Source organism: Labrus bergylta, chromosome 13 (assembly GCF_963930695.1).
Source record: "Labrus bergylta chromosome 13, fLabBer1.1, whole genome shotgun sequence".
In the NCBI taxonomy this organism is placed as follows: domain Eukaryota; kingdom Metazoa; phylum Chordata; class Actinopteri; order Labriformes; family Labridae; genus Labrus; species Labrus bergylta.
The window spans coordinates 9,895,942-9,917,614 of NC_089207.1; positions in this window are offsets into that span (position 1 = coordinate 9,895,942).

Here is a 21,673-nt window from a genome sequence, read left to right on the forward strand (position 1 = left end):
TTATTCCCACACATAAATTTGGACTTAATTAAAAGATTTGGCACTCAGGAATAAATTGTGAATTTGCTTTGCCTTGACCCTTGACACATTCTATCTACTGACCTGGTAATGCTGCTTCTGGCTTTTTTTAAATTTATTTTTTATTTTGATTATTAATTTATTTATTTTATTCCACCTTACTTATACATCAGAATATTATTATTAATACTTAATTGTGTATATTTATGTTTATTTTATTTATTTTTCACCAATTGCCTCAACAACTATTCTTTCATTTTAACCGTCTACAGAATATGGCAAGGTAGTGAAAGAGTCTTTATACGTGAGTGACAGTAAGGGGTGGGGGATTGTATTGGGGTTGGATCTCTTTGTGTTAATGTGTGTAATTATCTAAAATTTAAAAAAAATAACTTTGAACTTTGCTTCCGGTGGGTTGTAGAGTGAATTTGCATTTTAGCTAAATATTTAGAAATCGTTGCTAAATATTTACTTTATATTCTATATATTTAGCTTTGATTATAAATATTTACAATCTTAGCTAAATATTTAGAATGTAAACTAAATGTTTAGAAACGTAGCTAAATATTTAGAATCAGGACATGTATTTTTAACATTTATATATAACATTTAAAATTTTGACAAAATATTCAACATTTAGATATAATATTTAACATTTATATTTGCCAATGAAATTATCTTACATTTTTATTCACAAAAGTAAATATGACAAAGTTCACAAATATTTCTCTAAATGTAAATAAAAAATGATGTTTTAGGGCTAAATGTGGAGAAATGTTGTTGTTATTTATCGTGTGCGCAACTTTACAATCGGCACCCCATATGTTACACCATCATGTAAATATTAATGGACGAAGCATGAGTGACGTCAGCCATCTGTTCCTGCAGCGGAGTCCGGAGGCTCATCGGCAGCTGCCACAGCCATGCTGGTCATGCTGTCTCGGCCTAACTTTCAGTCCGTGTCCCTAACAGCACGCAAGCTCAAGTCGCATTGCGCATGATCGCCCACTGCTGTCCAAATTGAATACATTAAAAATATCATTCTTTGCTCTGTGAATTTCAGTTCCCCCTTTCAAACAGTAGCCTATCTAGTGCTTCTGTATTGACGTTGGACAAACTGATGTGTGGTGATTTGTAAAACAAACTAACAAGCTCTGTTGAGTGTTGAGAAAGGTGAGTGTCAGTGCTGTATAAAGCCCCCTCCTTCCTCGTTCTTCGTCTGTCCACGCCAGTGACAGAGAGGAAAATAGAAAAGGGCGTCGGGATAAAAACGGCGTGCCTCCAAGTGCTGCGGCAGTTAGGACACTCCAATCATCAACTTCAAACAAGCAATATATTAAGGCTGGCTTTGATGCCGACGCTAGCTAGCGTCGCATGCTGTCAGGACAGGCTGTTATATGTAATCTTTATGGAGTATAGTGTTTGTGACTTTTTTATTGTTCTTAAACGTTTGTGTTTCGTGTGTGGACCTGTAGAATAAACCAATAAACTACAATCAACTTATTCAAATTGATAAAATAGAAGTAGAACAAAACATTGTATAATTATATCTCGGCCTATTGTAAATCAGTGAAGGGTCATATTGAATGAATATGCTGGGGCGGCCATTTTGTTTACATTCGAATAGAAGAAAATGATTTGACTGATGCCGTGATGTCGTGTTAATAGAATGTTGGGGAAAAAATTAAATCAAAGGCATTCCAAAACTCTGAATCATCAAAGCCATTTAGAATCTTCATTCTACTATAAGTAAACACAAGGACTCACCGACTCAGTACTTAACTGTTCAAGTCTGAGACAACCACAGTTCACAGATCCAATCTGAGATTCAACATTGTTAGAAGACACTTCAGTAAGAACACAAACAGTTCAACAGCTAAGTCACTGTTTCATCTAAGAACAGTAATGGAGCACTACAGATCCCAGAGAAGGGCAGATACGATGGAGATGGGGGCTCTTGAGTTCAGAAACTCAATGCTAGGAGCCAACAGCAAGGGCCGCCAACAGAGCCACAACAGGCAGCATCCTGCTCAGCCAGAATCTCACACTTTCCACCAAAGGAGGGAGGGAGCTTCTTGGCAACACCAGTGGCCCAAACAGGATGGACCCCATCGCCCATCGCATCAAGGACACCCACCCCAACGGCAGGTGGTTGCAGACCTCAAGAATGAGGTACAGGGACTCAACTTTCTTCTAAAACAGGAGAAGGAGCTGAACAAAGCAGGGTCCGACAGAGATATGCTCGGCAAGAACATCATCCAGGAGTCGGAGGAAAGATTGAAGATAGAGCATGATGGGAGACTGGAGAGCAAAAAGGAGATCAGAATTCTCAAAGACGAACTCAAGCAAGTGAATTCCTTATTCTCAATGCAACAGGACATGTCAAATGACTTCACCAAAACTAAGGAGGAGCACATAGGTGTTATTGCAGCACTTAACCAAAAGCTCCAGGACACAGCCTCAAGTGACCCAAAGCTGGACCAAGACCTTAGAGCTGAAAACGAAGCGTTGGTGAAAAGGCTTAAGAACCTGCAGCAAGAAACCTTTAGCAGAGACATTAAAACTGCTAACCAGACACGGGCCTTGAAGAGCCAGCTGGAGGAAATGACAAGTAGATGTCATAAGCTGTCCTTCAAACTGACTGCAAAGGAGGAGGAAAATCAGAACCTGCAGAAGAAGGTGCAGGACCTCCAGAAGGAAATGGAAGAGGTCACACATCAGCATCTGGAGATAGTCACGGGTAAGGTGCTGCTGGTTGACTACCTGACTGAAGAGAAAGAGTCTCTGCAGCAGGAGATGAAGGTCCTCAAAGAAGAGGTCTTTAGCAGGGATACATTAAGTGTACAGCAGCTGGAGAGTTTGAAGAGCAGCTGTCTTGAGCTGTCCTCCAAACTCACAGCTCAAGAGGAGACCAATCAGGCACTGCAGAACATGGTAGAGGACCTCCAAATGCAAGAGGAGGACCAAAGGTTGAGGGCTGATAGCCTTGAGAATGAACTGGAGGTGGTCAGGCTTCAGCATGTGGAGTCAGCCAACAAAGATCTGTTGTTCTCACAGGCTCTCACAGAGGAGAAATCATCCCTACAGGGCTCACAGAACCAGCTGCAAGAACAGACCAGCAGGTGTCTTGAGCTGTCCTCCAAATTGACAGCAGAGGAGGAAACCAATCAGGTGCTGGAGGAGAAAGTGGAGGTGCTTCTAAATGAAATGAGACAACAACCGAGCAAGCAGGAAAAGATCTCTCTGTGGAGGAAGATCAAGAAGTCCTTCACTCCAGCATCCCGCCGCCAATTCAAGCAGCAGAATAAGCAGATGCTGGAAAAGATGTGACAACCCCAGCCCCTCCTCAGTCCCCTCTCCATCCACGTCCCACAACACACACAATCCCCCAACACACTGGCCACAGCAGGCCAAGCAGTCACAGTGGAAACTGTAAAGTCCTGATTGATAGAAGTCCTCTTCTTTATATCAGTCGGGACTTTCCATGTTTCCACTGTGTCTGAGTGGGTTTTTCTCCGGGTGCTCCGGTTATTCCCACACATAAATTTGGACTTAATTAAAAGATTTGGCACTCAGGAATAAATTGTGAATTTGCTTTGCCTTGACCCTTGACACATTCTATCTACTGACCTGGTAATGCTGCTTCTGGCTTTTTTTAAATTTATTTTTTATTTTGATTATTAATTTATTTATTTTATTCCACCTTACTTATACATCAGAATATTATTATTAATACTTAATTGTGTATATTTATGTTTATTTTATTTATTTTTCACCAATTGCCTCAACAACTATTCTTTCATTTTAACCGTCGCCACAGAATATGGCAAGGTAGTGAAAGAGTCTTTATACGTGAGTGACAGTAAGGGGTGGGGGATTGTATTGGGGTTGGATCTCTTTGTGTTAATGTGTGTAATTATCTAAAATTAAAAAAAAATAACTTTGAACTTTGCTTCCGGTGGGTTGTAGAGTGAATTTGCATTTTAGCTAAATATTTAGAAATCGTTGCTAAATATTTACTTTATATTCTATATATTTAGCTTTGATTATAAATATTTACAATCTTAGCTAAATATTTAGAATGTAAACTAAATGTTTAGAAACGTAGCTAAATATTTCGAATCAGGACATGTATTTTTAACATTTATATATAACATTTAACATTTTGATAAAATATTCAACATTTAGATATAATATTTAACATTTATATTTGCCAATGAAATTATCTTACATTTTTATTCACAAAAGTAAATATGACAAAGTTCACAAATATTTCTCTAAATGTAAATAAAAAATGATGTTTTAGGGCTAAATGTGGAGAAATGTTGTTGTTATTTATCGTGTGCGCAACTTTACAATCGGCACCCCATATGTTACACCATCATGTAAATATTAATGGACGAAGCCTGAGTGACGTCAGCCATCTGTTCCTGCAGCGGAGTCCGGAGGCTCATCGGCAGCTGCCACAGCCATGCTGGTCATGCTCTCTCGGCCTAACTTTCAGTCCGTGTCCCTAACAGCACGCAAGCTCAAATCGCATTGCGCATGATCGCCCACTGCTGTCCACATTGAATACATTAAATATATCATTCTTTGCTCTGTGAATTTCAGTTCCCCCTTTCAAACAGTAGCCTATCTAGTGCTTTTGTATTGACGTTGGACAAACTGATGTGTGGTGATTTGTAAAACAAACTAACAAGCTCTGTTGAGTGTTGAGAAAGGTGAGTGTCAGTGCTGTATAAAGCCCCCTCCTTCCTCGTTCTTCGTCTGTCCACGCCAGTGACAGAGAGGAAAATAGAAAAGGGCGTCGGGATAAAAACGGCGTGCCTCCAAGTGCTGCGGCAGTTAGGACACTCCAATCATCAACTTCAAACAAGCAATATATTAAGGCTGGCTTTGATGCCGACGCTAGCTAGCGTCGCATGCTGTCAGGACAGGCTGTTATATGTAATCTTTATGGAGTATAGTGTTTGTGACTTTTTTATTGTTCTTAAACGTTTGTGTTTCGTGTGTGGACCTGTAGAATAAACCAATAAACTACAATCAACTTATTCAAATTGATAAAATAGAAGTAGAACAAAACATTGTATAATTATATCTCAGCCTATTGTAAATCAGTGAAGGGTCATATTGAATGAATATGCTGGGGCGGCCATTTTGTTTACGTTCGAATAGAAGAAAATGATTTGACTGATGCCGTGATGTCGTGTTAATAGAATGTTGGGGAAAAAATTAAATCAAAGGCATTCCAAAACTCTGAATCATCAAAGCCATTTAGAATCTTCATTCTACTATAAGTAAACACAAGGACTCACCGACTCAGTACTTAACTGTTCAAGTCTGAGACAACCACAGTTCACAGATCCAATCTGAGATTCAACATTGTTAGAAGACACTTCAGTAAGAACACAAACAGTTCAACAGCTAAGTCACTGTTTCATCTAAGAACAGTAATGGAGCACTACAGATCCCAGAGAAGGGCAGATACGATGGAGATGGGGGCTCTTGAGTTCAGAAACTCAATGCTAGGAGCCAACAGCAAGGGCCGCCAACAGAGCCACAACAGGCAGCATCCTGCTCAGCCAGAATCTCACACTTTCCACCAAAGGAGGGAGGGAGCTTCTTGGCAACACCAGTGGCCCAAACAGGATGGACCCCATCGCCCATCGCATCAAGGACACCCACCCCAACGGCAGGTGGTTGCAGACCTCAAGAATGAGGTACAGGGACTCAACTTTCTTCTAAAACAGGAGAAGGAGCTGAACAAAGCAGGGTCCGACAGAGATATGCTCAGCAAGAACATCATCCAGGAGTCGGAGGAAAGATTAAAGATAGAGCATGATGGGAGACTAGAGAGCAAAAAGGAGATCAGAATTCTCAAAGACGAACTCAAGCAAGTGAATTCCTTATTCTCAATGCAACAGGACATGTCAAATGACTTCACCAAAACCAAGGAGGAGCACATAGGTGTTATTGCAGCACTTAACCAAAAGCTCCAGAACACAGCCTCAAGTGACCCAAAGCTGGACCAAGACCTTAGAGCTGAAAACGAAGCGTTGGTGAAAAGGCTTAAGAACCTGCAGCAAGAAACCTTTAGCAGAGACATTAAAACTGCTAACCAGACACGGGCCTTGAAGAGCCAGCTGGAGGAAATGACAAGTAGATGTCATAAGCTGTCCTTCAAACTGACTGCAAAGGAGGAGGAAAATCAGAACCTGCAGAAGAAGGTGCAGGACCTCCAGAAGGAAATGGAAGAGGTCACACATCAGCATCTGGAGATAGTCACGGGTAAGGTGCTGCTGGTTGACTACCTGACTGAAGAGAAAGAGTCTCTGCAGCAGGAGATGAAGGTCCTCAAAGAAGAGGTCTTTAGCAGGGATACATTAAGTGTACAGCAGCTGGAGAGTTTGAAGAGCAGCTGTCTTGAGCTGTCCTCCAAACTCACAGCTCAAGAGGAGACCAATCAGGCACTGCAGAACATGGTAGAGGACCTCCAAATGCAAGAGGAGGACCAAAGGTTGAGGGCTGATGGCCTTGAGAATGAACTGGAGGTGGTCAGGCTTCAGCATGGGGAGTCAGCCAACAAAGATCTGTTGTTCTCACAGGCTCTCACAGAGGAGAAATCATCCCTACAGGGCTCACAGAACCAGCTGCAAGAACAGACCAGCAGGTGTCTTGAGCTGTCCTCCAAATTGACAGCAGAGGAGGAAACCAATCAGGTGCTGGAGGAGAAAGTGGAGGTGCTTCTAAATGAAATGAGACAACAACCGAGCAAGCAGGAAAAGATCTCTCTGTGGAGGAAGATCAAGAAGTCCTTCACTCCAGCATCCCGCCGCCAATTCAAGCAGCAGAATAAGCAGATGCTGGAAAAGATGTGACAACCCCAGCCCCTCCTCAGTCCCCTCTCCATCCACGTCCCACAACACACACAATCCCCCAACACACTGGCCACAGCAGGCCAAGCAGTCACAGTGGAAACTGTAAAGTCCTGATTGATAGAAGTCCTCTTCTTTATATCAGTCGGGACTTTCCATGTTTCCACTGTGTCTGAGTGGGTTTTTCTCCGGGTGCTCCGGTTATTCCCACACATAAATTTGGACTTAATTAAAAGATTTGGCACTCAGGAATAAATTGTGAATTTGCTTTGCCTTGACCCTTGACACATTCTATCTACTGACCTGGTAATGCTGCTTCTGGCTTTTTTTAAATTTATTTTTTATTTTGATTATTAATTAATTTATTTTATTCCACCTTACTTATACATCAGAATATTATTATTAATACTTAATTGTGTATATTTATGTTTATTTTATTTATTTTTCACCAATTGCCTCAACAACTATTCTTTCATTTTAACCGTCTACAGAATATGGCAAGGTAGTGAAAGAGTCTTTATACGTGAGTGACAGTAAGGGGTGGGGGATTGTATTGGGGTTGGATCTCTTTGTGTTAATGTGTGTAATTATCTAAAATTTAAAAAAAATAACTTTGAACTTTGCTTCCGGTGGGTTGTAGAGTGAATTTGCATTTTAGCTAAATATTTAGAAATCGTTGCTAAATATTTACTTTATATTCTATATATTTAGCTTTGATTATAAATATTTACAATCTTAGCTAAATATTTAGAATGTAAACTAAATGTTTAGAAACGTAGCTAAATATTTAGAATCAGGACATGTATTTTTAACATTTATATATAACATTTAAAATTTTGACAAAATATTCAACATTTAGATATAATATTTAACATTTATATTTGCCAATGAAATTATCTTACATTTTTATTCACAAAAGTAAATATGACAAAGTTCACAAATATTTCTCTAAATGTAAATAAAAAATGATGTTTTAGGGCTAAATGTGGAGAAATGTTGTTGTTATTTATCGTGTGCGCAACTTTACAATCGGCACCCCATATGTTACACCATCATGTAAATATTAATGGACGAAGCATGAGTGACGTCAGCCATCTGTTCCTGCAGCGGAGTCCGGAGGCTCATCGGCAGCTGCCACAGCCATGCTGGTCATGCTGTCTCGGCCTAACTTTCAGTCCGTGTCCCTAACAGCACGCAAGCTCAAGTCGCATTGCGCATGATCGCCCACTGCTGTCCAAATTGAATACATTAAAAATATCATTCTTTGCTCTGTGAATTTCAGTTCCCCCTTTCAAACAGTAGCCTATCTAGTGCTTCTGTATTGACGTTGGACAAACTGATGTGTGGTGATTTGTAAAACAAACTAACAAGCTCTGTTGAGTGTTGAGAAAGGTGAGTGTCAGTGCTGTATAAAGCCCCCTCCTTCCTCGTTCTTCGTCTGTCCACGCCAGTGACAGAGAGGAAAATAGAAAAGGGCGTCGGGATAAAAACGGCGTGCCTCCAAGTGCTGCGGCAGTTAGGACACTCCAATCATCAACTTCAAACAAGCAATATATTAAGGCTGGCTTTGATGCCGACGCTAGCTAGCGTCGCATGCTGTCAGGACAGGCTGTTATATGTAATCTTTATGGAGTATAGTGTTTGTGACTTTTTTATTGTTCTTAAACGTTTGTGTTTCGTGTGTGGACCTGTAGAATAAACCAATAAACTACAATCAACTTATTCAAATTGATAAAATAGAAGTAGAACAAAACATTGTATAATTATATCTCGGCCTATTGTAAATCAGTGAAGGGTCATATTGAATGAATATGCTGGGGCGGCCATTTTGTTTACATTCGAATAGAAGAAAATGATTTGACTGATGCCGTGATGTCGTGTTAATAGAATGTTGGGGAAAAAATTAAATCAAAGGCATTCCAAAACTCTGAATCATCAAAGCCATTTAGAATCTTCATTCTACTATAAGTAAACACAAGGACTCACCGACTCAGTACTTAACTGTTCAAGTCTGAGACAACCACAGTTCACAGATCCAATCTGAGATTCAACATTGTTAGAAGACACTTCAGTAAGAACACAAACAGTTCAACAGCTAAGTCACTGTTTCATCTAAGAACAGTAATGGAGCACTACAGATCCCAGAGAAGGGCAGATACGATGGAGATGGGGGCTCTTGAGTTCAGAAACTCAATGCTAGGAGCCAACAGCAAGGGCCGCCAACAGAGCCACAACAGGCAGCATCCTGCTCAGCCAGAATCTCACACTTTCCACCAAAGGAGGGAGGGAGCTTCTTGGCAACACCAGTGGCCCAAACAGGATGGACCCCATCGCCCATCGCATCAAGGACACCCACCCCAACGGCAGGTGGTTGCAGACCTCAAGAATGAGGTACAGGGACTCAACTTTCTTCTAAAACAGGAGAAGGAGCTGAACAAAGCAGGGTCCGACAGAGATATGCTCGGCAAGAACATCATCCAGGAGTCGGAGGAAAGATTGAAGATAGAGCATGATGGGAGACTGGAGAGCAAAAAGGAGATCAGAATTCTCAAAGACGAACTCAAGCAAGTGAATTCCTTATTCTCAATGCAACAGGACATGTCAAATGACTTCACCAAAACTAAGGAGGAGCACATAGGTGTTATTGCAGCACTTAACCAAAAGCTCCAGGACACAGCCTCAAGTGACCCAAAGCTGGACCAAGACCTTAGAGCTGAAAACGAAGCGTTGGTGAAAAGGCTTAAGAACCTGCAGCAAGAAACCTTTAGCAGAGACATTAAAACTGCTAACCAGACACGGGCCTTGAAGAGCCAGCTGGAGGAAATGACAAGTAGATGTCATAAGCTGTCCTTCAAACTGACTGCAAAGGAGGAGGAAAATCAGAACCTGCAGAAGAAGGTGCAGGACCTCCAGAAGGAAATGGAAGAGGTCACACATCAGCATCTGGAGATAGTCACGGGTAAGGTGCTGCTGGTTGACTACCTGACTGAAGAGAAAGAGTCTCTGCAGCAGGAGATGAAGGTCCTCAAAGAAGAGGTCTTTAGCAGGGATACATTAAGTGTACAGCAGCTGGAGAGTTTGAAGAGCAGCTGTCTTGAGCTGTCCTCCAAACTCACAGCTCAAGAGGAGACCAATCAGGCACTGCAGAACATGGTAGAGGACCTCCAAATGCAAGAGGAGGACCAAAGGTTGAGGGCTGATAGCCTTGAGAATGAACTGGAGGTGGTCAGGCTTCAGCATGTGGAGTCAGCCAACAAAGATCTGTTGTTCTCACAGGCTCTCACAGAGGAGAAATCATCCCTACAGGGCTCACAGAACCAGCTGCAAGAACAGACCAGCAGGTGTCTTGAGCTGTCCTCCAAATTGACAGCAGAGGAGGAAACCAATCAGGTGCTGGAGGAGAAAGTGGAGGTGCTTCTAAATGAAATGAGACAACAACCGAGCAAGCAGGAAAAGATCTCTCTGTGGAGGAAGATCAAGAAGTCCTTCACTCCAGCATCCCGCCGCCAATTCAAGCAGCAGAATAAGCAGATGCTGGAAAAGATGTGACAACCCCAGCCCCTCCTCAGTCCCCTCTCCATCCACGTCCCACAACACACACAATCCCCCAACACACTGGCCACAGCAGGCCAAGCAGTCACAGTGGAAACTGTAAAGTCCTGATTGATAGAAGTCCTCTTCTTTATATCAGTCGGGACTTTCCATGTTTCCACTGTGTCTGAGTGGGTTTTTCTCCGGGTGCTCCGGTTATTCCCACACATAAATTTGGACTTAATTAAAAGATTTGGCACTCAGGAATAAATTGTGAATTTGCTTTGCCTTGACCCTTGACACATTCTATCTACTGACCTGGTAATGCTGCTTCTGGCTTTTTTTAAATTTATTTTTTATTTTGATTATTAATTTATTTATTTTATTCCACCTTACTTATACATCAGAATATTATTATTAATACTTAATTGTGTATATTTATGTTTATTTTATTTATTTTTCACCAATTGCCTCAACAACTATTCTTTCATTTTAACCGTCGCCACAGAATATGGCAAGGTAGTGAAAGAGTCTTTATACGTGAGTGACAGTAAGGGGTGGGGGATTGTATTGGGGTTGGATCTCTTTGTGTTAATGTGTGTAATTATCTAAAATTAAAAAAAAATAACTTTGAACTTTGCTTCCGGTGGGTTGTAGAGTGAATTTGCATTTTAGCTAAATATTTAGAAATCGTTGCTAAATATTTACTTTATATTCTATATATTTAGCTTTGATTATAAATATTTACAATCTTAGCTAAATATTTAGAATGTAAACTAAATGTTTAGAAACGTAGCTAAATATTTCGAATCAGGACATGGATTTTTAACATTTATATATAACATTTAACATTTTGATAAAATATTCAACATTTAGATATAATATTTAACATTTATATTTGCCAATGAAATTATCTTACATTTTTATTCACAAAAGTAAATATGACAAAGTTCACAAATATTTCTCTAAATGTAAATAAAAAATGATGTTTTAGGGCTAAATGTGGAGAAATGTTGTTGTTATTTATCGTGTGCGCAACTTTACAATCGGCACCCCATATGTTACACCATCATGTAAATATTAATGGACGAAGCCTGAGTGACGTCAGCCATCTGTTCCTGCAGCGGAGTCCGGAGGCTCATCGGCAGCTGCCACAGCCATGCTGGTCATGCTCTCTCGGCCTAACTTTCAGTCCGTGTCCCTAACAGCACGCAAGCTCAAATCGCATTGCGCATGATCGCCCACTGCTGTCCACATTGAATACATTAAATATATCATTCTTTGCTCTGTGAATTTCAGTTCCCCCTTTCAAACAGTAGCCTATCTAGTGCTTTTGTATGGACGTTGGACAAACTGATGTGTGGTGATTTGTAAAACAAACTAACAAGCTCTGTTGAGTGTTGAGAAAGGTGAGTGTCAGTGCTGTATAAAGCCCCCTCCTTCCTCGTTCTTCGTCTGTCCACGCCAGTGACAGAGAGGAAAATAGAAAAGGGCGTCGGGATAAAAACGGCGTGCCTCCAAGTGCTGCGGCAGTTAGGACACTCCAATCATCAACTTCAAACAAGCAATATATTAAGGCTGGCTTTGATGCCGACGCTAGCTAGCGTCGCATGCTGTCAGGACAGGCTGTTATATGTAATCTTTATGGAGTATAGTGTTTGTGACTTTTTTATTGTTCTTAAACGTTTGTGTTTCGTGTGTGGACCTGTAGAATAAACCAATAAACTACAATCAACTTATTCAAATTGATAAAATAGAAGTAGAACAAAACATTGTATAATTATATCTCAGCCTATTGTAAATCAGTGAAGGGTCATATTGAATGAATATGCTGGGGCGGCCATTTTGTTTACGTTCGAATAGAAGAAAATGATTTGACTGATGCCGTGATGTCGTGTTAATAGAATGTTGGGGAAAAAATTAAATCAAAGGCATTCCGAAACTCTGAATCATCAAAGCCATTTAGAATCTTCATTCTACTATAAGTAAACACAAGGACTCACCGACTCAGTACTTAACTGTTCAAGTCTGAGACAACCACAGTTCACAGATCCAATCTGAGATTCAACATTGTTAGAAGACACTTCAGTAAGAACACAAACAGTTCAACAGCTAAGTCACTGTTTCATCTAAGAACAGTAATGGAGCACTACAGATCCCAGAGAAGGGCAGATACGATGGAGATGGGGGCTCTTGAGTTCAGAAACTCAATGCTAGGAGCCAACAGCAAGGGCCGCCAACAGAGCCACAACAGGCAGCATCCTGCTCAGCCAGAATCTCACACTTTCCACCAAAGGAGGGAGGGAGCTTCTTGGCAACACCAGTGGCCCAAACAGGATGGACCCCATCGCCCATCGCATCAAGGACACCCACCCCAACGGCAGGTGGTTGCAGACCTCAAGAATGAGGTACAGGGACTCAACTTTCTTCTAAAACAGGAGAAGGAGCTGAACAAAGCAGGGTCCGACAGAGATATGCTCGGCAAGAACATCATCCAGGAGTCGGAGGAAAGATTGAAGATGGAGCATGATGGGAGACTGGAGAGCAAAAAGGAGATCAGAATTCTCAAAGACGAACTCAAGCAAGTGAATTCCTTATTCTCAATGCAACAGGACATGTCAAATGACTTCACCAAAACCAAGGAGGAGCACATAGGTGTTATTGCAGCACTTAACCAAAAGCTCCAGGACACAGCCTCAAGTGACCCAAAGCTGGACCAAGACCTTAGAGCTGAAAACGAAGCGTTGGTGAAAAGGCTTAACAACCTGCAGCAAGAAACCTTTAGCAGAGACATTAAAACTGCTAACCAGACACGGGCCTTGAAGAGCCAGCTGGAGGAAATGACAAGTAGATGTCATAAGCTGTCCTTCAAACTGACTGCAAAGGAGGAGGAAAATCAGAACCTGCAGAAGAAGGTGCAGGACCTCCAGAAGGAAATGGAAGAGGTCACACATCAGCATCTGGAGATAGTCGCGAGTAAGGTGCTGCTGGTTGACTACCTGACTGAAGAGAAAGAGTCTCTGCAGCAGGAGATGAAGGTCCTCAAAGAAGAGGTCTTTAGCAGGGATACATTAAGTGTACAGCAGCTGGAGAGTTTGAAGAGCAGCTGTCTTGAGCTGTCCTCCAAACTCACAGCTCAAGAGGAGACCAATCAGGCACTGCAGAACATGGTAGAGGACCTCCAAATGCAAGAGGAGGACCAAAGGTTGAGGGCTGATGGCCTTGAGAATGAACTGGAGGTGGTCAGGCTTCAGCATGGGGAGTCAGCCAACAAAGATCTGTTGTTCTCACAGGCTCTCACAGAGGAGAAATCATCCCTACAGGGCTCACAGAACCAGCTGCAAGAACAGACCAGCAGGTGTCTTGAGCTGTCCTCCAAATTGACAGCAGAGGAGGAAACCAATCAGGTGCTGGAGGAGAAAGTGGAGGTGCTTCAAAATGGAATGAGGCAACAACCGAGCAAGCAGGAAGAGATCTCTCTGTGGAGGAAAATCAAGAAGTCCTTCACTCCAGCATCCCGCCGCCAATTCAAGCAGCAGAATAAGCAGATGCTGGAAAAGCTGTGACAACCCCAGCCCCTCCTCAGTCCCCTCTCCATCCACGTCCCACAACACACACAATCCCCCAACACACTGGCCACAGCAGGCCAAGCAGTCACAGTGGAAACTGTAAAGTCCTGATTTGATAGAAGTCCTCTTCTTTATATCAGTCGGGACTTTCCATGTTTCCACTGTGTCTGAGTGGGTTTTTCTCCGGGTGCTCCGGTTATTCCCACACATAAATTTGGACTTAATTAAAAGATTTGGCACTCAGGAATAAATTGTGAATTTGCTTTGCCTTGACCCTTGACACATTCTATCTACTGACCTGGTAATGCTGCTTCTGGCTTTTTTTAAATTTATTTTTTATTTTGATTATTAATTTATTTATTTTATTCCACCTTACTTATACATCAGAATATTATTATTAATACTTAATTGTGTATATTTATGTTTATTTTATTTATTTTTCACCAATTGCCTCAACAACTATTCTTTCATTTTAACCGTCTACAGAATATGGCAAGGTAGTGAAAGAGTCTTTATACGTGAGTGACAGTAAGGGGTGGGGGATTGTATTGGGGTTGGATCTCTTTGTGTTAATGTGTGTAATTATCTAAAATTTAAAAAAAATAACTTTGAACTTTGCTTCCGGTGGGTTGTAGAGTGAATTTGCATTTTAGCTAAATATTTAGAAATCGTTGCTAAATATTTACTTTATATTCTATATATTTAGCTTTGATTATAAATATTTACAATCTTAGCTAAATATTTAGAATGTAAACTAAATGTTTAGAAACGTAGCTAAATATTTCGAATCAGGACATGTATTTTTAACATTTATATATAACATTTAACATTTTGATAAAATATTCAACATTTAGATATAATATTTAACATTTATATTTGCCAATGAAATTATCTTACATTTTTATTCACAAAAGTAAATATGACAAAGTTCACAAATATTTCTCTAAATGTAAATAAAAAATGATGTTTTAGGGCTAAATGTGGAGAAATGTTGTTGTTATTTATCGTGTGCGCAACTTTACAATCGGCACCCCATATGTTACACCATCATGTAAATATTAATGGACGAAGCCTGAGTGACGTCAGCCATCTGTTCCTGCAGCGGAGTCCGGAGGCTCATCGGCAGCTGCCACAGCCATGCTGGTCATGCTGTCTCGGCCTAACTTTCAGTCCGTGTCCCTAACAGCACGCAAGCTCAAATCGCATTGCGCATGATCGCCCACTGCTGTCCACATTGAATACATTAAATATATCATTCTTTGCTCTGTGAATTTCAGTTCCCCCTTTCAAACAGTAGCCTATCTAGTGCTACTGTATGGACGTTGGACAAACTGATGTGTGGTGATTTGTAAAACAAACTAACAAGCTCTGTTGAGTGTTGAGAAAGGTGAGTGTCAGTGCTGTATAAAGCCCCCTCCTTCCTCGTTCTTCGTCTGTCCACGCCAGTGACAGAGAGGAAAATAGAAAAGGGCGTCGGGATAAAAACGGCGTGCCTCCAAGTGCTGCGGCAGTTAGGACACTCCAATCATCAACTTCAAACAAGCAATATATTAAGGCTGGCTTTGATGCCGACGCTAGCTAGCGTCGCATGCTGTCAGGACAGGCTGTTATATGTAATCTTTATGGAGTATAGTGTTTGTGACTTTCTTATTGTTCTTAAACGTTTGTGTTTCGTGTGTGGACCTGTAGAATAAACCAATAAACTACAATCAACTTATTCAAATTGATAAAATAGAAGTAGAACAAAACATTGTATAATTATATCTCAGCCTATTGTAAATCAGTGAAGGGTCATATTGAATGAATATGCTGGGGCGGCCATTTTGTTTACGTTCGAATAGAAGAAAATGATTTGACTGATGCCGTGATGTCGTGTTAATAGAATGTTGGGGAAAAAATTAAATCAAAGGCATTCCGAAACTCTGAATCATCAAAGCCATTTAGAATCTTCATTCTACTATAAGTAAACACAAGGACTCACCGACTCAGTACTTAACTGTTCAAGTCTGAGACAACCACAGTTCACAGATCCAATCTGAGATTCAACATTGTTAGAAGACACTTCAGTAAGAACACAAACAGTTCAACAGCTAAGTCACTGTTTCATCTAAGAACAGTAATGGAGCACTACAGATCCCAGAGAAGGGCAGATACGATGGAGATGGGGGCTCTTGAGTTCAGAAACTCAATGCTAGGAGCCAACAGCAAGGGCCGCCAACAGAGCCACAACAGGCAGCATCCTGCTCAGCCAGAATCTCACACTTTCCACCAAAGGAGGGAGGGAGCTTCTTGGCAACACCAGTGGCCCAAACAGGATGGACCCCATCGCCCATCGCATCAAGGACACCCACCCCAACGGCAGGTGGTTGCAGACCTCAAGAATGAGGTACAGGGACTCAACTTTCTTCTAAAACAGGAGAAGGAGCTGAACAAAGCAGGGTCCGACAGAGATATGCTCGGCAAGAACATCATCCAGGAGTCGGAGGAAAGATTGAAGATAGAGCATGATGGGAGACTGGAGAGCAAAAAGGAGATCAGAATTCTCAAAGACGAACTCAAGCAAGTGAATTCCTTATTCTCAATGCAACAGGACATGTCAAATGACTTCACCAAAACCAAGGAGGAGCACATAGGTGTTATTGCAGCACTTAACCAAAAGCTCCAGGACACAGCCTCAAGTGACCCAAAGCTGGACCAAGACCTTAGAGCTGAAAACGAAGCGTTGGTGAAAAGGCTTAAGAACCTGCAGCAAGAAACCTTTAGCAGAGACATTAAAACTGCTAACCAGACACGGGCCTTGAAGAGCCAGCTGGAGGAAATGACAAGTAGATGTCATAAGCTGTCCTTCAAACTGACTGCAAAGGAGGAGGAAAATCAGAACCTGCAGAAGAAGGTGCAGGACCTCCAGAAGGAAATGGAAGAGGTCACACATCAGCATCTGGAGATAGTCACGGGTAAGGTGCTGCTGGTTGACTACCTGACTGAAGAGAAAGAGTCTCTGCAGCAGGAGATGAAGGTCCTCAAAGAAGAGGTCTTTAGCAGGGATACATTAAGTGTACAGCAGCTGGAGAGTTTGAAGAGCAGCTGTCTTGAGCTGTCCTCCAAACTCACAGCTCAAGAGGAGACCAATCAGGCACTGCAGAACATGGTAGAGGACCTCCAAATGCAAGAGGAGGACCAAAGGTTGAGGGCTGATGGCCTTGAGAATGAACTGGAGGTGGTCAGGCTTCAGCATGGGGAGTCAGCCAACAAAGATCTGTTGTTCTCACAGGCTCTCACAGAGGAGAAATCATCCCTACAGGGCTCACAGAACCAGCTGCAAGAACAGACCAGCAGGTGTCTTGAGCTGTCCTCCAAATTGACAGCAGAGGAGGAAACCAATCAGGTGCTGGAGGAGAAAGTGGAGGTGCTTCTAAATGAAATGACACAACAACCGAGCAAGCAGGAAAAGATCTCTCTGTGGAGGAAGATCAAGAAGTCCTTCACTCCAGCATCCCGCCGCCAATTCAAGCAGCAGAATAAGCAGATGCTGGAAAAGATGTGACAACCCCAGCCCCTCCTCAGTCCCCTCTCCATCCACGTCCCACAACACACACAATCCCCCAACACACTGGCCACAGCAGGCCAAGCAGTCACAGTGGAAACTGTAAAGTCCTGATTGATAGAAGTCCTCTTCTTTATATCAGTCGGGACTTTCCATGTTTCCACTGTGTCTGAGTGGGTTTTTCTCCGGGTGCTCCGGTTATTCCCACACATAAATTTGGACTTAATTAAAAGATTTGGCACTCAGGAATAAATTGTGAATTTGCTTTGCCTTGACCCTTGACACATTCTATCTACTGACCTGGTAATGCTGCTTCTGGCTTTTTTTAAATTTATTTTTTATTTTGATTATTAATTTATTTATTTTATTCCACCTTACTTATACATCAGAATATTATTATTAATACTTAATTGTGTATATTTATGTTTATTTTATTTATTTTTCACCAATTGCCTCAACAACTATTCTTTCATTTTAACCGTCTACAGAATATGGCAAGGTAGTGAAAGAGTCTTTATACGTGAGTGACAGTAAGGGGTGGGGGATTGTATTGGGGTTGGATCTCTTTGTGTTAATGTGTGTAATTATCTAAAATTTAAAAAAAATAACTTTGAACTTTGCTTCCGGTGGGTTGTAGAGTGAATTTGCATTTTAGCTAAATATTTAGAAATCGTTGCTAAATATTTACTTTATATTCTATATATTTAGCTTTGATTATAAATATTTACAATCTTAGCTAAATATTTAGAATGTAAACTAAATGTTTAGAAACGTAGCTAAATATTTAGAATCAGGACATGTATTTTTAACATTTATATATAACATTTAAAATTTTGACAAAATATTCAACATTTAGATATAATATTTAACATTTATATTTGCCAATGAAATTATCTTACATTTTTATTCACAAAAGTAAATATGACAAAGTTCACAAATATTTCTCTAAATGTAAATAAAAAATGATGTTTTAGGGCTAAATGTGGAGAAATGTTGTTGTTATTTATCGTGTGCGCAACTTTACAATCGGCACCCCATATGTTACACCATCATGTAAATATTAATGGACGAAGCATGAGTGACGTCAGCCATCTGTTCCTGCAGCGGAGTCCGGAGGCTCATCGGCAGCTGCCACAGCCATGCTGGTCATGCTGTCTCGGCCTAACTTTCAGTCCGTGTCCCTAACAGCACGCAAGCTCAAGTCGCATTGCGCATGATCGCCCACTGCTGTCCAAATTGAATACATTAAAAATATCATTCTTTGCTCTGTGAATTTCAGTTCCCCCTTTCAAACAGTAGCCTATCTAGTGCTTCTGTATTGACGTTGGACAAACTGATGTGTGGTGATTTGTAAAACAAACTAACAAGCTCTGTTGAGTTTTGAGAAAGGTGAGTGTCAGTGCTGTATAAAGCCCCCTCCTTCCTCGTTCTTCGTCTGTCCACGCCAGTGACAGAGAGGAAAATAGAAAAGGGCGTCGGGATAAAAACGGCGTGCCTCCAAGTGCTGCGGCAGTTAGGACACTCCAATCATCAACTTCAAACAAGCAATATATTAAGGCTGGCTTTGATGCCGATGCTAGCTAGCGTCGCATGCTGTCAGGACAGGCTGTTATATGTAATCTTTATGGAGTATAGTGTTTGTGACTTTTTTATTGTTCTTAAACGTTTGTGTTTCGTGTGTGGACCTGTAGAATAAACCAATAAACTACAATCAACTTATTCAAATTGATAAAATAGAAGTAGAACAAAACATTGTATAATTATATCTCGGCCTATTGTAAATCAGTGAAGGGTCATATTGAATGAATATGCTGGGGCGGCCATTTTGTTTACATTCGAATAGAAGAAAATGATTTGACTGATGCCGTGATGTCGTGTTAATAGAATGTTGGGGAAAAAATTAAATCAAAGGCATTCCAAAACTCTGAATCATCAAAGCCATTTAGAATCTTCATTCTACTATAAGTAAACACAAGGACTCACCGACTCAGTACTTAACTGTTCAAGTCTGAGACAACCACAGTTCACAGATCCAATCTGAGATTCAACATTGTTAGAAGACACTTCAGTAAGAACACAAACAGTTCAACAGCTAAGTCACTGTTTCATCTAAGAACAGTAATGGAGCACTACAGATCCCAGAGAAGGGCAGATACGATGGAGATGGGGGCTCTTGAGTTCAGAAACTCAATGCTAGGAGCCAACAGCAAGGGCCGCCAACAGAGCCACAACAGGCAGCATCCTGCTCAGCCAGAATCTCACACTTTCCACCAAAGGAGGGAGGGAGCTTCTTGGCAACACCAGTGGCCCAAACAGGATGGACCCCATCGCCCATCGCATCAAGGACACCCACCCCAACGGCAGGTGGTTGCAGACCTCAAGAATGAGGTACAGGGACTCAACTTTCTTCTAAAACAGGAGAAGGAGCTGAACAAAGCAGGGTCCGACAGAGATATGCTCGGCAAGAACATCATCCAGGAGTCGGAGGAAAGATTGAAGATAGAGCATGATGGGAGACTGGAGAGCAAAAAGGAGATCAGAATTCTCAAAGACGAACTCAAGCAAGTGAATTCCTTATTCTCAATGCAACAGGACATGTCAAATGACTTCACCAAAACTAAGGAGGAGCACATAGGTGTTATTGCAGCACTTAACCAAAAGCTCCAGGACACAGCCTCAAGTGACCCAAAGCTGGACCAAGACCTTAGAGCTGAAAACGAAGCGTTGGTGAAAAGGCTTAAGAACCTGCAGCAAGAAACCTTTAGCAGAGACATTAAAACTGCTAACCAGACACGGGCCTTGAAGAGCCAGCTGGAGGAAATGACAAGTAGATGTCATAAGCTGTCCTTCAAACTGACTGCAAAGGAGGAGGAAAATCAGAACCTGCAGAAGAAGGTGCAGGACCTCCAGAAGGAAATGGAAGAGGTCACACATCAGCATCTGGAGATAGTCACGGGTAAGGTGCTGCTGGTTGACTACCTGACTGAAGAGAAAGAGTCTCTGCAGCAGGAGATGAAGGTCCTCAAAGAAGAGGTCTTTAGCAGGGATACATTAAGTGTACAGCAGCTGGAGAGTTTGAAGAGCAGCTGTCTTGAGCTGTCCTCCAAACTCACAGCTCAAGAGGAGACCAATCAGGCACTGCAGAACATGGTAGAGGACCTCCAAATGCAAGAGGAGGACCAAAGGTTGAGGGCTGATAGCCTTGAGAATGAACTGGAGGTGGTCAGGCTTCAGCATGTGGAGTCAGCCAACAAAGATCTGTTGTTCTCACAGGCTCTCACAGAGGAGAAATCATCCCTACAGGGCTCACAGAACCAGCTGCAAGAACAGACCAGCAGGTGTCTTGAGCTGTCCTCCAAATTGACAGCAGAGGAGGAAACCAATCAGGTGCTGGAGGAGAAAGTGGAGGTGCTTCTAAATGAAATGAGACAACAACCGAGCAAGCAGGAAAAGATCTCTCTGTGGAGGAAGATCAAGAAGTCCTTCACTCCAGCATCCCGCCGCCAATTCAAGCAGCAGAATAAGCAGATGCTGGAAAAGATGTGACAACCCCAGCCCCTCCTCAGTCCCCTCTCCATCCACGTCCCACAACACACACAATCCCCCAACACACTGGCCACAGCAGGCCAAGCAGTCACAGTGGAAACTGTAAAGTCCTGATTGATAGAAGTCCTCTTCTTTATATCAGTCGGGACTTTCCATGTTTCCACTGTGTCTGAGTGGGTTTTTCTCCGGGTGCTCCGGTTATTCCCACACATAAATTTGGACTTAATTAAAAGATTTGGCACTCAGGAATAAATTGTGAATTTGCTTTGCCTTGACCCTTGACACATTCTATCTACTGACCTGGTAATGCTGCTTCTGGCTTTTTTTAAATTTATTTTTTATTTTGATTATTAATTTATTTATTTTATTCCACCTTACTTATACATCAGAATATTATTATTAATACTTAATTGTGTATATTTATGTTTATTTTATTTATTTTTCACCAATTGCCTCAACAACTATTCTTTCATTTTAACCGTCGCCACAGAATATGGCAAGGTAGTGAAAGAGTCTTTATACGTGAGTGACAGTAAGGGGTGGGGGATTGTATTGGGGTTGGATCTCTTTGTGTTAATGTGTGTAATTAT